The sequence below is a fragment of the Orcinus orca genome, chromosome 19 (genome assembly GCF_937001465.1).
Source record: "Orcinus orca chromosome 19, mOrcOrc1.1, whole genome shotgun sequence".
NCBI lineage: Eukaryota > Metazoa > Chordata > Mammalia > Artiodactyla > Delphinidae > Orcinus > Orcinus orca.
Genome location: NC_064577.1, coordinates 6,011,832 through 6,039,759, shown reverse-complemented (window position 1 = coordinate 6,039,759; position 27,928 = coordinate 6,011,832). Strand labels below are relative to the sequence as shown.

The following is a 27,928-nucleotide window of genomic DNA, read 5'->3' as shown; positions in this document are numbered from 1 at the left end:
GTAAGAAATAAGAGTTGAAGTTCTAAGGTCCTTTTGAGTTTTAGCATTCAAAGATACTATGTACTCTTGGTAAAGTGTCTTTGGAACCATGAAATATAATTTGAACGAGTACTTTAATTGGGTTTTCTTCCTTGGGTTTTATGGTAATTATTGGCAGGCGTGCAGAACAGGCTGAGAGATAATTCTGTTAACTGACCTGTCGATCCTTGGAGTAGAAACCTCTGTTCCTGCACAGGAAATATGATTTACATGCTATGTTTTGGATATGTATTTTTAGTTGGTCTTAGTGTTCTATTAAGGATCTGCCCAGAGACTGTTCAAGGCTTAAATATATTCTCTAATGAGTTAATATATTACTGACTAAAATTAGATTTTTAAAAACTTGTTTTTAAAATAATTCTTAAAAGTGGACCTTTTGGTATGAATAGAGGTAAGAATAGGAAGCGAGATGGGGGTTGAAGGATAATTTAGGATCCAGATTTAGTTTTGTCCTGAGAAACTGACAGTGGTTTCTAGAATATGCTTCCTTGGTTATTTTTAGTATACTGTAACCAATAAACCCTTAGTAATAATAGTAGCTACCACTTACAGAGTGCCCACTGTGCATGGCAGCATTTTGACAAGAAATCTGTAAGACCTGTATGAACCCTATTGAAGGATATAAAAGAAAACCTGAGTAAGTAGAGATCTATGCATGTTCCTTGAAGAGAAGACTTAATATTGCAGAGATGCCATTTCTACCCCGATTAATTTACAACTTCAGTGCAATCCCAGTCAGAATCCCAACAGGCTTTCTGTTAGAACTTGATTCTGAAAATCATGTGGAAGAGACATGCTCAAGAATAGCAAGATACTTTTAAATAAGAGAGTGAGAGATGTGCCCTAGCAGAGAGCAAAATATATTATAAACCGTTACTAAAGCAGTATAAATTAATGGAACAGATACAGATCTATGTGTATATATAGGGATTTACTACATGATAGAAATAATGTTTCAAATCAGTGGTGATAAGAAGAATGACAACTGGAGTTGGTAATTAGCTTTCCAAATGGAATAAAGTAAAATTAGAGCTCCACATTAGATCAAACTCAAAAATAAATCCTAGATGGATCACAGGCCTAAACATTTTTAAATATATAAAGTTATTAGAGGAAAAATATAGGAAAGTATGTTTATGTTTCCTTGAGAAAGAAAAAAAAAGTAGGTGACAAAACACAAAACCCTAAAAAAAAGATTAATAAATTTGACTATATCAAAATATAAATTTTAATAAAATAAGACACCATAATTACATTAGAAAACAAACAATAATTGAGAAGTATTCATAATATACATAGCAAATACTTTGTACTCCTGATACATAAAGAACTCCTAAAAATAATACAAAATATACCTAATAGTAAAAAACAAATTCATAGAAGAGGGAATAAAAATGACTCATAAGAAAATATGTTCATTAGTAATTAGAGAAATATGTTCATTAGTAATTAGAGAAATTTAAAAATAAGATAAAAATTTTCACCCATTGCGTTAGCAAAAATATTTAATGTGATAATATCTGGTATGATGAGGGGATAGAGAAAGAAGTATTGTCATAAACTGTTTGTGGACATATAATTTGGTACAGCCACTTTGGCGGGCAATTTGATGTAGTATCTGTTAAAACTTAAAATACCTGTACCTTATGACTCAGCAGTTCCCTTTCTTGTTATCTACCCTAGGAAAAACATTCTTACTTGTAATACAAGCATGAGCTGCAAGAACGACTGTTGTAGCGTTATCTGTAATAGGAAAACAAGACAAAATAAAACCAAAAAACCTAAATATTCATTCATAGGGGAATGCTTAAACTCAGGAACACTAGGTAGTGCTTAAGAAGAATGGGATAAATCTATGTGTACCAACAGGGAAAGATCTTCAAAATAACACTGAATAAAGAAAGCAAATTACAGAACAGTAAATACAATATAATACTACTTATGTAAAATAAAACATTTCTGTTGTATAAACATACACATGTACACATATCTAAATATCTGGCTGGGGACTTCCTCCGTGGTCCAGTGGGTAAGACTCCATGATCCCAATGTAGGGGGCCTGGGTTCCATCCCTGGTCGCGGGGAAATAGATCCCGCATGCATGCCACAACTAAGAGCTTGCATGATGCAACTAAGAGTTTGTATGCCACAACAAAGATCCTGCATGCCGCAACTAAGACACAGGCAGCCTAAATAAATAAATAAATGTTTTTAAAATAATAAAAAAATAAAAATCTGGCTAATAGATGCACTTACCTTGGGAGGAGACTGAGCCTGGGCTTTTTCTAAAGGGAAAGTTGGACTTTTTCTAAAGTGTAGTTGGAATTTTTTAAACAGTGTATTCTTGTCTCATTTGTTTAATTTAAAATAAACTTAATTTTAAAAATTATGGTGATAGGAAATTTTGATTTAAAAAAGTATATTTGAAAACACTTCTACAGTGTGGAATCATTTTTACTTAGTAAAACACTTTTTAAAAATTTATTTTTGGCTGCGTCGGGTCTTAGTTGTGGCATGGGAGATCTTTTCATTGTGGCATGCGGGCTCTTCGCTGCGGCGCCTGGGCTTCTCTCTACTTGTGGCGCATGGACTTCTCTCTAGTTAAGGCGCATCGCACTGGCTCAGTAGTTGCAGCGCGCGGACTTAGTTGCCTGGAGGCATGTGGGATCTTTGTTCCCTGGCCAGCGATCAAACCCGCGTCCCCTGCACTGGAAGTCGGATTCTTAACCACTGGACCACCAGGGAAGCCCCCAATAAAATACTTTTATATGTGTGTAACTAGAAGGTAATACATAAAAACATTGAAACTCTCTGGATGGTAGAATCATGGGTAGTTTTTAATACTTGATGTGTTCTATATGCTTTTATATTTTTAATGTTTTTCTTTCACAGTGAACAACACATTTTTATAACAGAAGCAGTTATCTAAAGAGAAAACAAAGAGGCCCTCTGATGAAGGTTGAAACCTCTTTTAAAAATTCACTTGAATCATGATATTTAAGTTTTTGTGAAAATTACTCTTAATCAAATCTAACATTTACTGATGTGAGTTTAAGTTTGGAGGGTGGTAGTAACCCATATATAAACATGGGCTTTCTTCTTCAGGAAGCTGTAGAATTAGACTTAATCCACTTCAGTACTTTGAAAGACATTGTTACATTTCCTCTTAATGAATTCCAGTTTCCTATCAGCAATTTTAGCAGGTCAAGTGGGGGTACTTCATGAATTGTTTTTGAAAATGTGGTCACTGGAAATTCCCGGAGAGTCTTCCTTCGTTGTTTATGGTTGTATTAGAGTGTGAGATGCCTTTTTTTTTGCAGTAGATTCTTAAAGATGGAGAATGATAATAATTTTACTTATTTTCTTAATCATAAGTTCCATCTCCTTCGGAGAATGCATATGCTTCTAAAGACAAGTGAGAATTGTTTTTCCTCCTGACTCTCTGATTCTCTGAGGACACTAGCTAGGTGTCAATTCAATTCTGACACTAACTGCCCAGAGTTAGCATCAGACTCCAGAAGTTTAAGGGCTTAGTCCCACAGGACTGTCCTTACTTCAGACACCAGTCTCAAGTATCAGGTCCCCAGATTATTCACACTTCTGTCCAACTTGGCTACAAAGTCAGGGATTCCCACAACCCTTCTCCTCAGGTTCAGTAATTTGCTAGAATGACTCATAGAACTCAGGAAAGCACCTTACTTGCTGTTACCGGTTTATTGTAAAGGATACAACTCAGAAATAGGCAAAAAGAAGAGATGCATAGGGCAAGCTGTGGGGGAAGGGGCATGGAGCTTCCATGACCTCTCCAGGTGTTTCACCCTCCCAGCACCTTGATGTGTTCACCAACCTGAAAGCTCTCTGAACCCTGTCGTTTAGGGGGTTTTTATGGAGATTTCAACACCTAAGCATGATTGATTAAATCATTGGCTATTGATGATTAACTCAGTCTCCATCCCCTCTCCTCTTCCTAGTGTTTGCAGGGTAGGGCTGAAATTTCCAAGCTTCTAATTAAGGCTTGGTCTTTCTCGCCACTAGTTCCCATCCTGAAGCTATTTAGAGGCCCAGTAAGAGTCACCTCATTAGAACAAAAGATGCTCCCATCGCCCTTGCCACTAAGGAAATCACAAGGGTTTTAGGCTCTGTGCCTGGAACCAGGGACAAAGACCAGATATCTTTCTGTGATACCATGACAGCCAAACTCAGTCTTTGGTTAATAGGATTTGGGAGCTAAGTGTCAGCTTGGTAGAATAAAGGCAGTTTCGTGGTGGACCTTCTTTCATAATTCCATAAAGGTTGAGTAAGGCTTGATGAAGAAACGGGGAGAACAACAAAGGCATGGAAGCCAAAGACATGGAGATAAGTGCAGAAAATTTCAATATTCTAGATAATAAAGCACTTGATGGGAGAGAGAGGGAGATGCTAGCTTAGAGAGCTAAGTAGACAAGAGCCAAGTCCTGCAGGGCCTTGTGTGCCTTGGTAAGAATTTTGGACTTAAACTTTAGCCTTTATTTCTCAAGCTTTAGATTGTATCACAGTCACTTGGGAAGCATGTAAAATTGCAGATTGGCCTAGGAATATGCATTTTTATAAGCATCCTTAGGTAACTCTGACACAGGAAACGCTGCTTTTGGCAATGAAGAACATAAAGGGCTTTATTCACAGAAGCAAAGTTAGAACTGCGACTTAGAGTAGATCGTTGCAGTAGCCAAGTCTTAGAACTAAACACAAAGGCCCAAACTAAGGCAGTTGTGGTTGGGATAGAAAGGATGAGACAGATGAGAGAAAAATATAAAAAGTAAAGCGCTGTAGGGGCTTGATGGTGGATTGTGAGAGGTGAGGCAGAAGAAGAAGCCTAAGTTGACTCTTGAAGATTTTTAGCTTGGTTGGGCTGAGTAGGTGACGGATTCCATTAACAAAGGTACAAGAAGTAAAACTTCCGTGGGAAGAAGATGAGTTCAGTTGTAGACATGTTGAGTGTGTAATGCTGTAGAACATCTAAGCAGATATGTTCCCATTAGGCAGTAGGGTATCCAAGAGGACTGGCAGTGAAAATTTGGAAGTAATTAGTTTGTAGGCTTTTGTTGAAACTCAGAGAGATGAGATCACTGAAGGAATGCCCATGGAGATAGATACCAAGGGCAGAATCCCGAGGGCCCTCATGTTTAAGGAGTAAAAGTAGAAAATAAATATCTGACAGAGACTGAGAAGGAACAACTGGAAAGCAGTTTGCGGAAGACCAGTAGAGAGTGGTATCACAAATGCCAAAAGAGAGTTTTAGGAAGGAGTGAATGGTCCAGTTCTGTCAAATGCAGCTGAGAAATCCAGTAAGACCAAGAAAAGTGCTCTGAATGGAGACCGCCAGTGACTTTGGCTAGAGTAGTTTCATTGGAGAGGTGGGACAGAGAAACCTGATTGTAGTAGGTAGAAGACGAAATTGATCAAGTGGAAACAGTGAATATAAAATACTCCTTTCCAGAAGTGCTGCTGTGAATGCAAGGAGAAAAAGAATGGTAGGATCAGATGAAGATACGTCTTGTTTTTGTTTTTGAAGTATGAGATAGACTTGAAAATGTTTATATATTGAGGGAAATGAGCCAAAGTGTTGTGAGCAGGGGAAGATATAGAAGATAAAAGTGAGGGAGGGGATAATTGATGGGGTCCAAGTCTCAGGGGAAGCGGGGGGGGGGGGCGTCCAGAACCCTGAATAAGGAGTTAGTCTGAACCAGGAAAAGAGCTACCTCATCTTCTGTGATTTAAATATCTATTTCCTCTTATGGTTGAATCTTACTATATAGGATGACATTTCTCATTCTTTTACTCTCATTAGAACTTAAAATATATCCTATTTGTGGTTTTATCAATCTGTCTGTACATAGATAAAAATTCCTACGAATAACCAATATTTAGATAATATAGTATGTCATATATAATTAGGTTAATACTAATCTGTTGCCTTGACTTCTGTACAGATTAGCAAAAACCTTTCTGAAACGTGGTAGGAAAATGTGTATTCTCTTTCTTTTTATGTTCTTCCTTTCTTTTTGCAGTCATGCAACACATACTGGACACCCAAAAAAATGGCACCTCATATAGGATTTGGAGAATGTTTGAATTACAGGCCTATAGCCTAAAATATAAAAGGTACTCATCATTCAGGGTTTACATTCTTGAACTTACTAACTCTAAAAATTAGTACCAAACTGTTTTTAATAGGTGCCTTTTGTTATACAAGAATTCAACTTGTCACTAGGCAAAAGAATTTAATTTGGCCATTAAGAAAAAAACTGTCATTAATGATAACTTGGTAGACTTCCAGCTTGAAGCATGTTTATTAAAAAGCAAGTATTGTAAAGTTCTATGTGAGAATAGAATGCTACAGTGAGTATATTATGAGGGGGAAAAAATCCTGGTTTGTTCAGTTATAAATCCTTGATGATTCAAATTTGTTGTATTCATTTGATGGTGATGATAGTAGGAGGGAAGAAAAATGGCATGGCAAGATAGATTTACTAGAAAAAAGGCAAATAACTTTTTAAAGAATTTTGGTGGGACTTCCCTGGTGGCGCAGTGGTTGAGAATCCACCTGCCAACGCAGGGAACACGGGTTCGTGCCCTGGTCCGGGAGTATCCCACATGCCGTGGAGCAGCTAGGCCCGTGCGCCACAACTACTGCGCCTGCACTGTAGAGCTCGTGAGCCACAACTGCTGAGCCCGCATGCTGCAACTACTGGAGCCCGTGCTCCGCAACAAGAGAAGCCACTGCAATGAAAAGCCCACGCGCTGCAACCAAGAGTAGACCCCGCTCGCCGCAACTAGAAAAAGCCCGCACACAGCAACAAAGATCCAACACAGCCAAAAATGAATAATAGATAAATTAATTTATTTAAAAAAAAAAAGAATTTTGGTAAGTGTGCCACATTACTTTCCAGAAAAGTATATTAGTTTGCACTTCTACCAGTAACGACAGCGAGTGTGCCCCAAACATCATTTTCCAAAACTTAAAAATTATATTCTCATTTTAGGAAAAGTTAAGAAACTTGTCATTGTATATCTATTCAGATGACAAAGTTGATAGCTGTGTACCAACCTATTGTATGTCCCAGAATCCTCTAGCCATTGAATTTGATAACCAAACTACTTCCTATACATCTTAAGAAGCCAGTTTTGCAGTCTGTTTCTCAATGGATATGTTTAATGTTTTTTTTCTCCTTGAAGCCTTTAAAAGTTTGAGTTCATTTTATAGTTTTTAGGGAATTTTCAAGTTCTGATTTCATCCCCCAGGTGTACTTTACATAATTATTTTGTTATTAACAAAAAATTGGGAAAGTGGCTGCTACAGATGGTTTACAATTCCCTAATTCTGTTTAATATAAGGATTTAATTTCTGTTTTTCATTTAAAAACCATCCTATTTTTTGGTGGCCAGTTGACAATAAACTTATAGCTACTGTAGCTAAGGTTTGGGATATCTTCAGTACTTCACATATGTGTAGATGTTGGCAGTGTATTATTAAATTCTAGTTTCTAGTCTTTAGGGTTTTTTTGGTTTTTTTTTTTTAATCTTTAGCCATTTAACACTTTGTTCATCTTACATTCCATTTGTGATAATTGATTATATATATGTATTTGAAGACATTAATTACAACCTGGAATATATAATGGGCACATAGATACTGCTCTCTATATTTTAGACCCCGTATACCTAGTGAGAAATATACTCTTGAGTAAAATATGTTCACTTTTAGTTTGATATAAATATTTTTGAGAAAATAAGGAATTGAGCTATAGATGAATTATTGGGGGATATGCTGTTTGGTCCTGTGAGCTCAAGGCTTAATAAAAAGGCCTCTTCTGTGTTTCCATACAAATTTTAGAATTATTTGTTCTAGTTCTGTGAAAAATGCCATTGGTACTTCGATAGGCATTGCGTTGAACCTGTACATTGCCTGGGGTAGTATGGCCATTTAAACAATATTAATTCTTCCAATTCATGAACACAGTATATCTTGCTACCATACTACTCAAGGTAATCTACAGATTTAGTGCAATCCCTACCAAAATACCAGTGGGCATTTTTAACAGATCTAGAACAAATAATTATAAAATCTGTATGAAGACACAGACCAGGGATAACTAAAACAATCTTGAGAAAGAAGAACAAACCTGGAAGTATCATGCTCCCTGATTTAAAACTATACTATAAAGCTACAGTAATCAAAAACAGACACAGATCAATGGAACAGAATATCAAGCCCAGAAATGAACCCACACTTACACGGGCAATTAATCTACAACAAAGGAGGCAAGAATATACAATGGGGAAAAGACAGCCTTTTCAATAAATGGTGTTGGGAAAAAACAGCTACATGCAAAATAATCAAACTGGACTACTCATACCATGCACAAAAATAAATTCAAAATGGATTAAAGATTTAAATATAGGACCTGAAACCATAAAACTTCGAGAAGAAAACATAGATGTACTCTCTTTGACATTGGTCTTGGTAATATTTTTTTTGGATATGTCTCCTCGGGCAGGGGAAAACAAAGCAAAAATAAACAAATGGGACTACATCAAACTAAAAAGCTTTTGCACAGTGAAGGAAGCTATCAACAAAATAAAAAGACCACCTACTGAATGGGAGAAGATATTTGCAAATGATATATCTGATAAGGGGTTAATATCTAAAATATGCAAGAGCTCATAAAACTCAATGTCAAAAAACCCAAACAACTCCATTAGAAAAAAATGGACAGGCCTTCCCTGGTGGCGCAGTGGTTGAGAGTTCGCCTGCCGATGCAGGGGACACGGGTTCATGCCCCTGTCCGGGAAGATCCCACATGTCTATGAGCGGCTGGGCCCGTGAGCCATGGCCGCTGAGCCTGCGCGTCCGGGGCCTGTGCTCCGCAGCGGGAGGGCCCACAACAGTGAGAGGCCCACTCACCGCAAAAAATAAATAAATAAAAAATAAAAATAAAAAAAATGGACAGATCTGAATAGACATTTTTCCGAAGAAGACATACAGATGTCCAACAGGCACATGAAGAGATGTTCAACATCACTAATCATCAGGGAAATGCAAATCAAAATCACAATGAGATGTCACCTCACACCTGTCAGAATGGCTGTTAACAAAAAGACAACATTTAACAGGTGTTGGCAAGGCTGTGGAGAAAAGGGAACCCTTGTGCATTGTTGGGAGGAATGTAAATTGGTGCAGCCACTGTGGAAAACAGTATGAAGATTCCTCAGAAAATTAAAAATAGAACTACCATAGGATCCAGCAATTCCACTCCTGGGTATTTATCCAAAGAAAACAAAAACACTAATTCAAAAAGATACATGCGCCCCTGTATTCATTGCAGCATTATTTACAGTAGCCAAGATACGGAAGCAGCCCATCAATAGATGAATGGATAAAGAAGATGTGGAATATATATACAATGGAATATTTCTCAGCCATAAAAAATAATGAAATCTTGCCATTTGCTACAACATGGGTGGACCTAGAGAGTATTATGCGAAGTGAAATAAGTCAGACAGAAAGACAAATACTGTATGGTTTCACTTACAGGTGAAATCTAAAAAACAAATGAACAAACATAACAAAACAGTTATAGATACAGAGAACAAAAAGGTGGTTACCAGAGGAGAGGGGGATGGGGGAAGAAAGAAATAGGTGAGGGATAGGTGAGGGAGATTAAGAGGTGCAAACTTCCAGTTGCAAAATAAATGAGTCACAAGTATGAAATGTACAGTGTGGGGAATATAGTCAATAACTAAGTAATATCTTTGTATGGTAACATAGCATAGACTCAACATTGGTGATCATTTTGAAATGTATAGAAAAACGTCACTGTCTTGTATAACAGGAACTAACATAGTGTCGTAGATCAACTCTACTTCAAAAACATACAAACTCACAGGAAAAGAGATAAGATTTGTGGTTACCAGAGGCGGAGAGTGGGGAGAAGGGGAATTGGATGAAAGCAGTCAAAAGGTACCCAAACTTCCAGTTATAAGTTAAATAAGTACTAGGGATGTAATGTACAACATGATAAATATAATTAACACTGCTGTATGTTACATATGAAAGTTGTTAAGAGAGTAAAGCCTAGGAGTTCTCATCACACAAAAATTTCTATTTCCTTAATTTTGTATCTATATGAGATGGTGGATGTTTACTGAACTTATTGGGAAACTGTTTCATGAGGTATGTAAGTCAAATCATCATGCTGTACACCTTAAACTTATACAGTGCTGTAAATATATGAGTAAAACTGGAAGGAAAAAAAAAGACCTCTGAACTGAATCCTCGGGTCTAGCCCTAGCTCTGTCACTAGTTAGCTTTGTAACCTTGAGCATATCACTTATCTCTGTGTTTTCATAAAATGTCCTACACAAAGAATATAATTTATATCAAAGTATTGTTCAAATATGAGGTAATACTACTAGGGAAAAGAAAAAAAACTTGGCATTTGAGATTTGGGATGGTAGGGAAATAACTTCCTTGATTAAATTCAGTGTGTACTGTTAGAGAAGGCAGCACGGAGAAAATTGGTCAGGATTCATTCCACCAGAGCCAGGCAGGTAGCATGAATATGTGAATTGGGACTATCTAAGACTTAGGGAATAGATGGAGTCTGTGACAAATCTCTGTGTGTCTCTTGTTTAAAAATTCAGGTTAATAAAAAAAATACCATGGGGGCTATACTGAACAATTCTGTAGGCAGGATTCTTCCTGCAAGTCCTGGTTTTCGACCTCTGGTTTAAAGGAAAGAATGCTGGACCAGAAATGGAAGTCCTAGGTCTGCCATTAACTAGCTGAACAATCTTGGGCAGGTCATTAGATCTCCCTCAGCTTTAGTTCCCTCATCTGTGTAAGTTGAACTAAATCCATCTGTAACAACCCTTCCAGTTTCTGAGAATTACTTTCTTTTATGTTAAGAAGCTTATATTCTGATGGCAGCAAACTAATTCACCTGAGTGTATTTTCTATCTCACTATTACCCCTCCTAGGCAGTTGCTCTCTCTTACTTCTGTTGTTAGCCTAATAAGGGTTAAGACACAGATCCAAGGAAGACAAAGAATTCTGTGATACTTTGAGGAATTATCTTAGGTTTATTTATTAGATTGGCTTGGCTAGAGAAACTAACTATGACTGATGCAAAACTTATTAAGGAGAAACTAGGAAAGAAAATGTAATGTGTAAAATGATTTTCTGTCTTTTAAAATTCAGGAAAAGAAACTTCCTCTGAGAATAAATATTACTCCTTTGTAAGTATTAATTACTCCTCACAAAATCCAAGGCAAGGAGGAGGATAGTATTAGCTCCATTTTATAGTTTAGAAGTGGGAAGTATCTTAATATTATGAGCTAAGTGGGCTGAGTTAACAGCAAAATCATGGACTCCAGGATGAAGCCTGGATTCCATCTAACCTCCTTACGTATTCAACCTGCTGCCTCCACCAAGTCAGAATACACAAGTACACTCTCCTCACGTTTCCATATGTCCACATCTTTTCTGTGTCAAGGTCCAGTTTAAACACCCCTCCTCCACAAAGCCCTCCCTAATCCTTAAGCAGAAATCCTTTCTACCTTGTAATTATTTTTTCCTTCTAGTACTGAAGACTACTTAAGAGTACAATCCACATTTGGTTCATCCTTATGTACCATTCAGCAGAGTGTCCCATGTAATAGGCACTCAATGATGTTTGATGGCCAGCTGGTGAGATAGATAATGAACTGATAGATGAATGAAGGAATGACTAGAAGACTTTTTTTAAAATTATATTTATTTAATTTATTTATTTTTGGTTGTGTTGGGTCTTCGTTGCTGGGTGTGGGCTTTCTGTAGTTGCAGCGAGCAGGGGCTACTCTTTGTTGCAGTGTGCAGGCCTCTCATTTGCGGTGGCTTCTCCCGTTGTGGAGCACAGGCTCTAGGCGCACGGGCTTCAGTAGTTGTGGCATGCGGGCTTTAGAGCGCAGGCTCAGTAGTTATGGCACACGGGCTTAGTTGCTCCACGGCATGTAGGATCTTCCCAGACCGGGGATCGAACCCGTGTCCCCTGCTTGGCAGGCAGATTCTTAACCACTGTGCCACCAGGGAAGCCCTGGACGTCTTTTTTTTCCTAGCAGCATGTGCATAACTATATTAAGTGTGGCCTTGTACTTGGTTTGCATTTTATTTTTTTATTTGATTCTTAACAAATTATTTTATAACATGAAGTTTTTAAAAACAGCCTTCATCTTTCTAACATTCTAATTCTCTTACATCTTTAGGTATCAAAATTTAGAATTTCAACATTATATTTATGGCATTGCTTTTACCAGCTTAATTTTCATGAGCCTTGGCTGGGACTTGGAAACAATGCATCTTGTTTTGATGACTTTCTGATGGGCCAGAGGCCTCAAATGGATGTCACATGCTGTTTGAGCAGATCTAACAAAGAAAAAGACAGACAGTTGATCCCTCTTTGTTTCAAGGAACCTCCCTCTCTCCCCCTCCCTTCTTCCCTCCCCCCCCCCCCCGTTAGGTTTATTTTGATTCTGGAAATATTCTCGAGCTTCAAGGACAAGTTATAGTTTCCTTTCTTATATCTACTTAATCACAGTAGCATCTAGTAGATTCTCGATTAATATTGGAGTAAATGAAAAAATGAACAGCAGAAAGCATTGTAGCAAAGTGGAAATAGCATGAGCCTCTGAGTAAGAAAAACCTAGTTTGAATACTGGTTCTATCTCTTATTTTCATCTTGGATAAATTACTTGACTGAGTCCCTGTGCTCTTATCTGTAATATGGAGATGATGATACTTAAGATTTTTGATACTCTTGTTTTAAAATATTTGTCAACATACATTCTGATTTTTTGTCTGGAAAATGTGGTCATCATATTTTAGTTCTTAGACTTTTCACCATGGAATTTTAAAACGATATACTCCTGGACACATTTTTAAAAATGAAATGTACAGACATGAGATTTAGAGGAAATCAATGTAATTTAGTCACCAATTTGTATAATTATGAAAAATAAGAACACCAAATGCTATGTTTTTAAAGATTTCCTATGATTCACATCAGAAAATCAACGAGTCTTGAACCAGACTTTTTCAGTTGTTTACTTGCTGCTTTGAGCTTATTTTTCTGACTATTCATAATTTATGTAGCTTATGCCTATTCTTAATTATGTAGATAATTAATAATTTGAGATCATGAGTATCATATTGCACCATTAGAGTTTATTAGTTACAATCATAGTGTAATGTATTTAGTAGGATATGGCTAGATTTTTATCTCATATTTTCCATATGCCTTCACTGATACTTATGACTAGTAATGCATTATTTAATATGGAATATCTACTATAGTAGAAATCTGGAAGAAATTTTAAATACTCCCATACTACCAAACAGGTAGTATGGTAGTATTTGCCTCCCAGTTTCTCTTGATCTTCTCATTGTTTTCATACATTTCTCCAATTGCTTTTAAAATATCTTCATTCATTGATTTATTAATTCTAAAAATATATATTGAACACTACTATGTGTCACATACTGTGCTAGGCAATAAGCACATACTGTTCTAGGCAATTATGTGTGCATTGATGAATAAAGCAGACAGTTCCTTCTCTCATGAAGCTTATTCTATGTAGTAGTGAAGATAGAATTAAGCATGTATGCAAATTTGTAATTACAAATTGTGATGGTTCTCTGACTGAAACAACAGGGAGCAGTGCTTAAATTGGAGATTAGGAAAGGCCTCCCTGAAGAAGTCATACTTATTGAGGAGGGGCCCGCCATAAGAAAATAAGGAAAAGAGTAGTGTAAGCAAAGAGAATAGCGTGTTCAAAGGCCCTGAGGTGGAGAGAGTTTGGCATATTTGAGAATTTGAAGGAAGGCCAGTGTTTCTAGATCAACGTGCCGTGAGACAGAATTTAAAAAACTAGAGAAGTAGGCAGGGGCCCTCCTTCTGTGCTCCATATCACCATGTTAAGAGAGCACTCTCTCTAGTTGTTCCTATACCCACCTAACCTTATGTAAATATTATTAAACTTTTTTGCTGGGGGAGGGAGCGTTGGCTTTTCTTTTTGTAGTGTAGGCTCTAGGCATAGGAATACACACTGATTTTTATTGTTGCTATTGTATTGTTTCTTGGATAGGAGCCAAGTCTTCATGCTAATGTTGTACTGTGCCGTTATGTCCAGTGGGTACTAATAGTCACCAATTCCTTTTGTGAGATGCTAAAACAAACGTAAATCTCTAAACTCTCAGTTTTCTAGAATCAGAGCTGGAATTAGTCTAAAACAAACATGTACATAATTCAAAAGAAATTGTTTTATCCTTCTATCACTTTGAAAACCAGAAAGCAAGCATGTCTAATGGACCCCTGCTTTTCATCACTGTTTTTCTGTTTTTAAAAAATGAATCAGGGCTTCCCTGGTGGCGCAGTGGTTGAGAGTCCGCCTGCCGATGCAGGGGATACGGGTTCGTGCCCCGGTCCGGAAAGATCCCACATGCCGCGGAGCTGCTGGGCCTGTGAGCCATGGCCGCTGAGCCTGTGCGTCCGGAGCCTGTGCTCCGCAACGGGAGAGGCCACAACAGTGAGAGGCCCTCATACCGCAAAAAAAAAAAAAAAAGAATCAGACTTATTAAAGGATTTGGCTGAAATAAGAGTCTCCCTATGTTTTACTAAGGTGTTCATTTCAATGTGCTATAATTTAACTATTTACCTGTTGTTAGATATTTGAGTTGCAATGTGTATAGTTCTATAGGGAATATTTTGGACATAAATCTTTTCAAAAAAATTTTTATTGGAGTATAGTTGATTTACAATGTTGTGTTACTTTCTGCTTTATAGTGAAGTGAACCAGTTATACATGTACGTATATCCACTCTTTTTTAGATTCTTTTCCCATATATGTCATTACAGGGTATTGAGTAGAGTTCCCTGTGCTATACAGTAGGTCCTTATTACTTATCTATTTTATATACAGTAGTGTGTATATGTCAATCCCAATCTCCCAATTTATCCCTCCCCAGCTTTCCCCCAGTAACCATAAGATTGTTTTCTACATCTGTGACTTTATTTCTGGTTTTTTAATTTTTTATTTTTTTACGTAAATCTTTATATACATCTCAGATTATTTCTTTAAAATAAATTCTGGAATTTCCTCAGTCAAAGATAATGAACATCTTCAAGATTTTTTTGATACAATATCAGATTACTTTTCAGAAAAATTTTACTATTTTATACTCACAGCCATTGGTATATGAGAGTTCCTCTTTCTCTTTTCCTTAATAGCTTTGGAAACATTTATAGTCTCTTATCTTTGCCAGTCTGAAGGATGAAAATTGTATCTTGTTTTATTTTGCATTTTTGATTAACTAATGAAGTAGGATATGTTTATGTTCTGATATTGTTTTAAAAATCAAATGCATCAGAAAGCACTAATGTAGATAGGATAATATACGTTTATTCCACATGGGTATAAAAAGGATTTGCTTACAAATGGCTGCAAGAGAGTATGTTTTCAAATCTTATTATCTTCAGAGACTAGATGTAAACTTTCAAGCTCTAGCCAGTGTTCAATAGTATATTAACATTGTGAATCCAGTGTCCCAGAACATAAATTTGACAGTTCTCTGAAAACACTGGAACACAGATGGAAAATTCAACAGCCCTTCTTCATTGACTTGCTTATGATCTACCAATGAGCAAAATGCAGCAAGACTGCCAGCTGCTCTGCATCTGCAAACATTTGTGCAGAACTAATTTTAATAGCAGATGATGGAAATTAAAAAAAAAATGCAGCCTCCCCTCTGAGAAAGTCAGACCTATCCCGTGACTTCTCAGATGCCCCATAACCCTGTTAGCCAGAGTTTCATTCCTAAAATTCCATATATTACTTCCCTTCCTTCTCATGTGAGAAGTTTTAGAAATGTTTAAGGGAATCTCACAACTTCAGAAAGTCTTGATACTCCTTTAGTTGCCACCCTATGATGTTGTCATATTTAGAAGACTCTGTGTACAATTAGAGTTCACCCATGAAAGATTCTATTTTGACCTTTAAAGATACCCAGACTTCATTTGTCTTATATCCATCATAAAAAAGCCTGCTTCTTCATATAGTATTGAGGTAAAAATTACAGGTAATGAAAAGAAACTTTAAAACTATTTTTTTAATCAAATGGATGATGAAGGAGTGGTAATTCCAGTAGGAATTTGATGAATCAGTGTCTGAATGATGCCACGTACAGGTTTTGGGTTTATTGTATCAGTATTTCAGGTCTCCAAAGGAACTCACACAGGCCCAGATGGGTGCCTCTGTGACACTTGTCAGTATCTTCATTCAAATGTCAGAGTTTAGTCAAATCTGTTCTTTTTTTCTTGGACTTGCTTACTGCTGAAAGACTAAATTCCTTCATTATTATTATTTGATTTTTAAGTTTATTTTTTAATTTTTTAAACTAGATAATGTATTCATAAGATTCAGAATTCAAGAAGTTATGAAAGGGTGTATAGTGAAGAGTCTTCCTACTTCTGTCCCCCAGCCACTCACTCCTCTTCTTCACATAAAACTAATGTTATTAATTTTCTGTGTCTCTAAAAGTACTCTATGTATAGACAAGCAAGTGTGTGTGTGTGCGCGCGTGCCTTTCCCCTTTTTTATACTAATGGTACCATACCATCTACAATATTCTGTACCTTGCTTTTTTTCACTTAGTCTAGCTTAGAAATGCTCCATATTAGTACATAAAAAGCTCCCTTGTTTTTATTATTTCTAGATAGGATTCCATTGCATAGATGTACTTTAATTTCCAGTCTCCAGGCTTTTGTTTTTATAATAAATGCTGCAGTGAATAACATTAGGAAAATGTCATTTCACATAATTATAATAAATTTCTAGAAATAGAGCTGCTGGGCCAAAGGGAAGGTATAGTTTTATTTTCAATAGGTATAAAGCTAGAATGTGACCCAAGGGTTCAACCTTAAAAGCCAAACCTGGAAAGAAACAGGTCATAGTTAACTGACCAGAGATTCTGATCTGTATCACTAAATGAGATAGCTTTGAAATATTTTTCTTTATGTAAGTAAAAAAGGCAATGAAAATACTAAAGGATTACTTTCAGTAATGATTACTTTTCAGTGGTGACCAATAACTCTAATTCAGCACTTTAAATTACTTCCTTATTACCACAGATAGTTCAAGGCAATTACATAATTCTAAGAAAGTTCACTTATTCAACTTGCTACCATCCTAAATACTGCTTTGCAGTTTAAAAAAAATTAATGATCGACATTTTAAATAGCATCATGATTTTAAACTCATTCACAATATACTAGGTATAAACATTTATTTAGTTCCTAATCTTTGAAGACATTGTCCTTGCCCTCAGTATAGTAATATAAACTATATTAGTAGTTTATAATCTGGGCAAAAATTCAGAAAGGATTCTTTTCGTTCTTTAGTGTTACGTATCATGATCTGTACTTTATCTATTTCTTTATTTTCCCATCAATAAATGGTACACTTGGCTAGCATATTTTCAGATGCTTATTTGCAGTCTGTATCTTTTCTTGGTGAAGGGTCTGTTCAGATATTTTGCCTATTTTTTATTAAGATATATGTCTTTATATATTGTGTTGACAAGCACTTTGTCAGACGTATTTTGCATATATTTCTCCCCAGTCTGTGGATTACTTTTTGTTTTCTTAAGTGTGTCTTTCAAAGAGCATAGTTTTTACAAACTTTTTCTTTTATGGTTAGTGCTTTTTGTGTCATTAAGAAATCTTTGCCTAACCCAGTGCTGCAAAGATTTTCTCCTGTATGTTCTTGTAGAAGTTACACCTATATTTTGGTAACCATTTATAGTTGTCACAACTTGCTTTCCCAGTTGAGGAAATTAGGCTCAGAGAAGTTAAAACAATTTGCCCAAGGTCATTTAGTCGTTAGTTGTCATTATCTCTAACTAATTCTAAATTCTGTGCTTTTCTTGCTGTACAAGTTTGTGCATATTATGTCAGAATATGTACATAGGAAGATCATAAACCCTGCTGGTCTGACATATCCTAAGGCTAATCATTTAGTTTGTCAGTTCCCAAGACCTTGCCTTCTCTCATTTCCTGCTGGGATCTACCATTTGTTTAGCCCATCAATCAGAGGGCAAGCAAGGGAGAAATTGTTAAATTTACTAAAATCAAATGTTATTTTCTTAGTGCCTCATAAAAGATATTGTCTAACTACTTAGATTCAGTCCAAATTTTGATTTATGGCCCACAGTATTAGTAATGTAAGAATGCATCTTGAATAGTCAGCCAACAAATATTTATTGAGTGCCTATTATAAATGCCAGGCATTATGTGTAGTTGCTGGGTATATAGAATGAATGAATTAGGTACACTTGATCTTTTTCCTCATGAAACTTATAGTCTAGAGCAGCAGTCCCCAATCTTTTTGGCACCAGGGGCGAGTTTTGTGGAAGACAGTTTTTCCACGGATGGGGTGTGGGGGGATGGTTCAGGTGGTAGTGGGGAGCAGCAGATAAAGCTTTGCTTGCTTGCCCGCGGCTCACCTCCTGCTGTGCAGCAGGTTCCTCACAGGCTGAGGACGCTACCACAGCCTGGGGGTTGGGGACCCCTGGAAAGGAGTAGCTTTCAAATTCTTATGACTGAGATTCACAGTAATAAATACATTTTACATTATGACCTGGTATGCTTGTGTAGGTGTTCTTGTATACATGTCTAAAACAAGTTTCATGAAACAGTTCTTCCTTTTCCTTCATGCAGTCAGTGTACTCTGATATTTTCTATTCTAGTTAGTTTAAAAAAAAAAAAGTATGTTGCTACAGACCTCTAAATTGATTTCACAAGCTGCTCATGGGTCTCTCAGCCTGCAGTTTGAAAAAAAATGAATAGAAGCTGGTTCATTACTGTGTTTTGGGAAGACTTACAGACTGTGGTTTGTTGCCAGGGGGCTTGCTGGGAGAACATGAATATAGTGTTTGCTTCTTGAGATTCCCAGCTGCCCTTTGGTCAAGTGGGACAGTAAGTATAACTATACTTTCCCCCTAAACACACCAAAACTTTCAAAATTTCAAAGGAAGCGCTTACTTACTTCCTTTGTAAGATTCTGTAGTGCTGGAAATGACAATGCTTCTCTTCTTGTTCACAAAATTATGAGGCCTATTATAGATTTAGGAATAAGTGGGAAATAACTAGCTAAGGAAATTTGTCGCTCAAACTAATGCTAAAACATACACAGAAACCTGAAAAACTGTTTCAGTAAGAAAATTTAAAAGTTTCTTTCTTCATTGATTGTTTGGAATTGAGGAAACTGGGTATCCTGAGTGGTATTACTTGGCTGGATATAAATTATGAACAGTCCTCAGAGAAGGGAGTTTTATGAACCCTCACCACAAGTGACCTTTTTATCAAAATATAAAACTGCTTCTTACCTTTTAAGCAGACAATTCAGAACTTCAGAACATGAGAGGGGTCTATCCATTTATCTCAGTTTGCAGTTATTTGAGGATTAGAGAAGAAAGGATGTTGCTTCAGAAATTTGAAATTAGAGACTTTTAATCAGAGGAAGTTTTATTCTGTGACATTTTTTAGTCTGATTTCTACTCAGAATGGACCTAAAAGTCGAGTTTTTGGTAGTGAAGATTTTTGTTTTTTAACTCCCAATGGGAGTGTAACACTATAGCAGGGTGCTTTTTTACTTTGAATCTTTCTAACCACCTTCCTTTGAAAAATCCACATAAGCTAATTAACATTGATTTGAGGAATTACAGAAAATATGGTCCAGATTTAAAGTTTCTGGAGGGTGTAAGTTTCCGTTGTATTTCCTGATGGCCTGGTCCCCTTTCTAATGGAATTATTTTATTGTGGCAAAGGGGTGATAGTAAATTATTGTATTTTAAACAATAATTTTCTAAGATGCACGTGGTTTAAATACCAACCAAGAATACCAGTGTTCTCATACAAATATTTGTTCTCCATCTAGACAGTGGGAATAGTGAGAATAACAAAATGGGCTTAGGACAGTTCCCAAGTCTAAGGCTTCTCAGGTTTTTGTTTTGTTTTGTTTTGTTTCTCCAGTTAGAAGAAACTAGTGTATTTGGAAAGAAATTCCTTGGTTATGAGAAACAGAGACCATCATCTTTAGAGGATATGTTAACATGAGAACTAAGATCTTTCTCTACATGGAATGAACATTTTCCTTCAGAGAAGTTATCCTCCTGGGAGGGGATTTTCTGCTGGAATATCCCTATTTCTGACAATCCTGACCAGGCTCAGACAACTCTGGCTGTCAGAACTTGACTGATGTCTGTGAGACACGGCACTTTTCACTTTGCTTTGCTCAGGGTCCCTGCATGGGCCTGGAGTTCTTCCTTGTGCTGACTGATGTCCCATATAAGAAGTCCATGCATAAGCTCCAGTTTTTCTCTAGGATCAGGATAGTGGCTCTCATAAATTCCTGTGCTTTAGTATCTATCCCTGCTGCTCATGTAAAGAGCTCTGGTTTCAACTGGCCCTGGGCTCTGTGCAGAGATTGACATGGACTTTGATTTCTACAGGGGACCTTCCTGCACTTTGCCTCTGTTCTTGAGAAAAAGCCACTCTCAAAAGCAAGTCATCCTTTTCTGCAAGTTTCTTTTCAGAGGAACTTCCTTCTGTGGCAGTAATCAGCGGGCCTTGTTCACAAGGGTCTCTAATGCCCTGGCCTAGGCAGGGTAACTCTTCCCTTGTGAGTCCCCCAATCCTTCATCCGTCCTTGATATTCTCCTCCTTTGAGTCTCTAGTCTAGTATCCTTGCTTCTGTCAGTTGGTGCAAAATCCTTGTCCTGGCTCTTCCCTTTGGCCTGAAGCTTAGGGACCCAAGGTGTTTCCCTTTGGCCTCCATAAGGACACACAGCACCTGGAAAGCTGCCATGGCCCCATTGGAAATACTCTGGAGATGGGACTCTGAGACCTTAGAAGCCAACCCAACTGAATTAAGGAGCACTGCAAGGGGACAGCCCAGTGACTGGTACTGGAGCCCTACCTCAAATTTGAGCTTTGACTCACCAGCAATCTCCTTTTTAAAGCATGGTTGGCTTGGATTTGGGGCAACCAGCATTCTTGGTTGTAGGAGACACTGCTTTGTTGCCGGAGCCCATAGACCACTTCAGCTTTTGGGAGTTTCTCACAATGGCTCTTATGATATCTTCCAATTGTGGTTTAGGAGATAAGACCCCCTTGGTATTGACCATCGCCCTGGAATCTCTGGCCCTTGAAGCAATTTCTGAATTGATCTCTAAAATCCTTTTCCTAAAGTAGAAACTAAACTTAGAGAAGTGCCCTCTTTTATGGGTTCTTCTCTCCAGGTTCTCTTGCTCCTCTCGCTCTGGGGCATTGCTGTTTTATGTCTGGAATCTCTTGAGACACTTCCACTCTCATCTCTTTGCTCGTTTCCTTACGTTGCTCAACTTGTAGTCAGCTCTGCACTATTAGCCCTTCACAAAGTCCAAAGTCCCACTTCTCCAGATTATTTTTTATGATGCAGGGTGAGAGAGGCTGAAAAGTCCGTCTTTTTTTCTCCTCACTGAGGGGAGTGGGGAGGATTTCACAGGCCCATGACCAGTATTTGATAGGGATCCTTCTCAGAATTCTCTGGTGGAAACTGAATTTTATGTGATCACTTTGTCTCTGACCTGCATGAGTTTTCCCCAAGGAGCTTGGCAATCTCACTATGGTGTCAGCTTCTGAAATATGGGTGACTAGGGAGAAAAAGACTAGGACAGATTTTGTAATTGGGCTTCTCTCACTTTTAAATAGCTTTAAGAATTCAAGGATCTTGAGGGGTAGGCCCTACCTCTGCCGTACCCAAAGCTGAATGTGATTTTTTTAGCGCATGTTGAAAGTTTGGATCAGGAAAGGAGAGCTCTGGAATGGTATTCAGGTGAGGTTCCCCTTGGATAGTTTGAACTGTTGGTGGTAACTATTTCTCCAGAGAGAATTTCTTTGAAAGATTAGAGGCTGAGGTTTACAACCTTTAAGCTCCTTCTGGGCAGCTTCTCTCATCATAGTCCAGTTTATCAATTAAAATGCAAAAATGACCTTTCTGCTGTGTGAAGAGATCTTGAGGTCAGAATTTGTATAGGAAATTAATTACAAATACAAAACCATCACTCACTTTACTCCCAGTTCAGCCTGTTAGTTCTTAATTTTAGGTATCTCTAGCCTTCCTTGCTGATCAACCTAGATTCCTCCTCCAGTACTAGAGCTAAATCTTTTAGTTCTCTTATTTATTGCAGAAGGAATCAAGCTCTTTACTTACTGGAAAATAGGCCTAATCCTCGGTTCTCAGTAAAAAACTGTTCTTTTCACAATCGTCTGAAACCTGACTTGGTAATGTCTCATGATTCTATCTCAGTAACAGCAATCTTTCTTTCCTGGCACACATCCCCAGACAATTGTCCAAGGGAGGCTTTTCTCTCCTTTCTTACTCAGTGTCTTCTTCAGATTCCTCTTGTTTCCTGAATTCTCCTACTTTCTCTAAAATAGCCTTCTCTTTGCTCTTCAAACCTGTGTTCCCCAAAGGAATAAAGAGCTTCACCTCTCTGCACACTCTACAGAAGCATGCAGTGGTCATATTACATGGCATACACATTAGCATCTCTAAAACCTAATTCACTTTCATAGCCCAGGTTCCAAATCAAGCTACACAAAAAAGTTTTAAAGGTGTTTGTGTGTGTGTATGTGTGTGTGTGTGAGAGGGGAGTTGGGGGTGATTAATGGTTGTGTTTAAACCACAGATAGCTCTCATACATTGGTCTGAGGCGGGAAATAAAGAATTATAATTCTAAGGTGTTAAAGGCCATAAGACAATATGTAGGATGATTTACAAATAAATGGGGTCAACAAGAATTGTATGCTTTCAGCAGATGTGGAGTTAAGCTTTCTGTACCTCCTTGTTTTGCTAGCTTGCTCTCAGCTCATGAAGTCGACAGAATTGTTTTTTTTTTTTAACTCCTACACAGAACAGGAGGGAAGTAAGCAGCTAACTAGTTAATAGCAGAAGCCTAACCGAAAATGGAAAATAATAGAATATTGGTTTGCCTAAATTGAGACAAACTCATCTCTCTGTAGATTACATATCAATTTTGAGCCACTTAATTATCAACTAGAGACATAAATCCAGAAGTTTTCTTTTTCCTTTTGTATCTTGGGATTCCAGATCTTGAAGTTCTGAGTTGCAGCAGCTATTTTTTAAATTAATTAATTAATTTATTTATTTATTTTTGGCTGCGTTGGGTCTTTGTTGGTGCGCGCAGCCTTTCTCTAGTTGCGGTGAGCGGGGGCTGCTCTTCGTTGCAGTGCATAGGCTTCTCATTGCAGGGGCTTCTCTTGTTGTGGAGCATGGGCTCTAGGCGCGCGGACTTCAGTAGTTGTGGCATGTGGGCTCAGTAGTTGTGGCTCGCAGGCTCTAGAGCTCAGGCTCAGTAGTTGTGGCGCACGGGCTTAGTCGCTCTGGGGCATGTGCGATCTTCCTGGACCAGGGCTTGAACCCGTGTCCCCTGCATTGGAAGGCGGATTCCTAACCACTGCACCACCAGGGAAGTCCGTGCAGCAGCTGTTTTACTCTCATTCTTTTTGTGGGCTTTCAGCGAAGGTTGAGCATCTACCACCAGCTTCTTGGCTTTTCTCTGTGTTTATGGACTTATTACTCGTTTATTAATTTGTTCTTACTGCTGTGGATGATTACTTCTCAGAATCCATCATGGTACCTAGCTTAGTTACCTTATATACACATTCATTAAATACAGGTGGTGCCCCTTTATGTAAATTGAATAACCTGTGCATATGAATAACTGCTTTTATATCTCACTTGCCACTTTTCTTTACTCACTACTTTCCTTTCGTTGGTTTTGCTATCAGGAGTTAGTTTTGGAGTGATACGATTCCATCATTCCGATTCTAAAGCAGTGATATATGTGCTATCTACAGATGCAAATACTTTAGTCCAGTGGCTCTCAAACTTTAACTTATAGTTAATATATTTAATGTACATCAGAATCAGTTGGAGGGCTTGTTAAAAACACATCTCTAGGCCCTAACCCCAGATTTCCTAATTTGATAGATCTAGAATGGAGCCTAAGAATTTGCATTTCTAACCAGTTCACAAGTGAGGCTGCGCCTGGTGGTCTGGGCAGCACACTTTGAGAATCACTGCTTCTTCCAAAATAGGAATTTTTCTCCTATTTCAGAAACATGCCCTTGTAGGACAGATGGTTATATCAGAAAAAGAGAAGAGAAAGGAAACCAAACCTCATGGAGATCATGGGATTTGGTGGGCTTTTTAAAAAATATTTTCAGATTATCTCTGTGTGAGAGTGTGAATTTGCTGATACAAGTAATGTGGCATTTGTATAGGATCTGAAATACTATCATAAGTGAATATTCAAAGAATTAAAAGCAAAATCTCTAAATCTACAAAATATCCATATGTCAAATCATTATGCTGTATACCTTAAACTAATACAATGTTATATTTCAGTTATATCTCCATAAAACCGCAGGGAGATAAAACTATGGTCTGTACAAAGATTAGAGACAGTTCTAGGCAGTATTCTCATTAGCCTGAGTTAAATTGTATGCTCTAGGCCAGGGATTGACAAACTTTTTCTGTTAAAAGCCTGACAGTAAATATTTTAGGCTCTGCCAGCCTTAAATGGTCTGTGTTGCATATTCTTCTTTGCCTTTTCTTTAGAAAACAAAACAAAACAACCATTTAAAAATGTGAAAACCATTCTTAGCTTGCTGGCCATATGAAAGCAGGCTGTTGATGGCTAACCCCTGCCAAGGCCAGTGAGGCTGAAGTCATCATTTTGAAGCTTCCTGAAATTCTGGGATTTGAGAGGTTCTTTGAAGGATGGATAAAATTTAGATTGAAAGATTATATTCCTTCTGAAAGGAGAAGTGAGTAGAGAAACAAGCCTGTGATGCTTACCATAAAAGAGCTGTGAATTACATACAGAGTGTAGAGAGCAGCAGTACCTTTGCAGATGAAATGGACTAACTGCAAGCCAGAGTCAGGGAGTCCTGTGGCATGAATACCTGGACAGTCTCAGCCACTGACAAGCCAAGCTGCTAAGTAGCTCTGAGAAATGAAGATGCTCTTTTGGCTTAAAGCCTCCACGTTGACTTGGAGCCCAGGGGAGGCAGTGTCTCATGTAACAATTGGCTCTTCAATAGGAGCTGTTGCTACTATGACTAATTAATGGACAAACATCATGCGTTTAGGGTAGTGAAGACTATTGGTCTCTTAACCAAAACTATACACAAAGATTATAACTCATCTTAATTTGTGTTATTGTTATTGGCAACAAGGAAGAATTGTAACAACTAATGCTGTCACTTAACTCATTCATTGAACATTTACTGAATGCTTACTCTGTGCCAGACTCTAGAGATACAGCTTGAGAAGCTCACTGTCTAGAGAGAGAAACAATATATATAGAAATAATTGCGGCAGTGTGAGGTAAGCGTTAGAAAATATATGTGCAGGGAACTATGGATGCTTAGAAGAAGGAATCACCAATTCGTTCTGATTTAATCTGTCAAGTTGACCCAGTCTAATTATTACTGGCCATAGATTATATCCTTAATACTAACCAATTATCTTGCAGATCTGTACCATTGATTATAAAGAGGCCTGTGTAAAATACTGTGGTTGGATCAAATCCAATTCATCATTTGGAAAAAGCTATTTCAAACATCCTGCTGTTGCTACTAGGTTTTTAGGATCTTCTTTAAGTGTAAAATATATAGCTCTAGCATTGCTTGGTCCCTTAATTTTGTGCTTCCCACTGTACTGGTGTGAATATTGGGTTCTAAAGCACAATTGTTTTCCCCAGTAAAACTTGCAGAAAAGAAGATTCTGTGGTAGGCAGAAGAATAATGGCTCCCCCAATAGAGTCCTCATCTGTGAACCTGTGAATATATTATGTTACATGGTAAAGGGGAAATTAAGGTTGGATGGAATTCAGGTTGTTAATCAGATGACTTTAAAATAGGCAGATTATCCTGGATTATCTGAGTAGGGGACAGTGTCATTATAAGGATCTTTAAAAGTCAAAGATGGAGACAGAGAAGAGGTCGGACTGATATGAGAACGACTCAACCCACTTTTGCTAACTTTAAAGATGAAGGAAGGGGGCCACAAGCCAAGAAATTCAGGTGGCCTCTAGATGCTGGAAGAGGCAAAGAAATGGACTCTCTCTGTATTAGTTTGCTAGGGCTGCCATAACAAGTACTGTAGACTGGTGGCCTAAACAACAGAAATTTATTTTCTCACAGTTCTGGAGGCTACAAGTCAGAGATCAAGGTGTTGGCAGGGTTGATATTTTTCTGAGACCTCTCTCCTTAGCTTGTAGGTGTCTGTCTTCTCCCTGTGTCTTCACATGATCTTTCTTTTGTGTGTATCTGTGTCCTGATCTTCTCTTACAAGGATACCAGTCGTACTGGATGAAGTCCCACCCTAATAACCTCATTTTAATTTAATTACCTCATCTCCAGATGCAGTCACACTATGAGATACTAGGGATTAGGACTTAAACATATAAATTTGGGGTTGGGGGGGACCACAGTTCAGACCATAACACTCCACTAGAGCCTCCAGAAGGAACATGGGTCTGCCACCACTTTGATTTTAGTACTCCTGACCTCCAGAACTGTAAGATAATAAATTTATGTTGATTAAACCATCAAGTTTGTGATTATTCGATATAGCAAATGAGAAAACAAATACAAGTAACCTGAATCTACCAATAGGAGACTGATGAACTGTATTGTGGAATATGTATACAATGGGATATCATGCAGTGATCAAAAATCATGAAGTAAATGTCCATTGATGGATGAGTGGATAAACAAAATGTAGTATATACATACAGTGGAATATTATTCAGCCTTAAAAGGGAAGGAAGGACTTCCCTGATGGCTCAGTGGTTAAGAATCCGCCTGCCAGTGCAGGGAACATGGGTTCGATCCCTGGCGCAGGAAGATCCCACATGCCGTGGAGCGACTAAGCCCGTGTGCCACAACTACTGAGCCTACACTCTAAAGCCCACGAGCCATGACTGCTGAAGCCCGTGTGCCCTAGAGCCCACATGCCACAACTACTGAGCCCATGTGCCACAGCTACGGAAGCCCGTGCGCCTAGAGCCTGTGCTCTGCAACAAGAGAAGCCACCACAATGAGAAGTCTGTGCACCGCAACAAAGAGTAGCCCCCGCTTGCCGCAACTAGAGAAAGCCCACACGCAGCAACAAAGACCCAACACAGCCAAAAATAAATAAATAAATAAATGGGAAGGAAATTCTGATACATGCTACAACGTGTATGACCACTGAGGACATTATGCTAAGTGAAATAAGCCAGTCACAAAAAGACAAATACTATATGATTCTACTTATATGAGACATCTAGAGTTATCAAACTCATAGAAACAGGAAGTAGAATAATGGTTACCAGGGGCTAATAAGGGAGAAATGAAGAATTTTGTTGTTGTTAATTTTTTTTAATTTAATTCTATTTATTTTTTAACTTAATTTTATTTTTTATACAGCAGGTTCTTATTAGTCATCCATTTTATACACATCAGTGTATACATGTCAATCCCAGTCTCCCAACTCATCCCACCACCACCACCACCACCGCCACTTTCCCCCTTGGTGTCCATACATTTGTTCTCTACATCTGTGTCTCAATTTCTGCCCTGCAAACCGGTTCGTCTGTATCATTTTTCTAGGTTCCACATATATGCGTTAATATTCAATATTTGTTTTTCTCTTTCTGACTTACTTCACTCTTTATGACAGTCTCTAGATTCATCCATGTCTC

The 27,928-nt window shown here is 37.8% G+C and overlaps 1 protein-coding gene and 1 long non-coding RNA gene across 5 annotated transcripts in view; both read left to right on the top strand.

Annotated features, from left to right (window-relative positions):
• SSH2 (slingshot protein phosphatase 2) overlaps positions 1-27,928 on the top strand; it is a 247,359-nt gene that overhangs the window by 27,655 nt on the left and 191,776 nt on the right. The gene's annotated exons all lie outside the window — the stretch shown is intronic.
• On the top strand, positions 1,896-22,366 carry LOC125962049 (uncharacterized). The gene is made up of 3 exons (XR_007473364.1): positions 1,896-2,997; positions 6,087-6,180; positions 9,912-22,366. It is a non-coding gene; the product is annotated as an uncharacterized LOC125962049 (long non-coding RNA).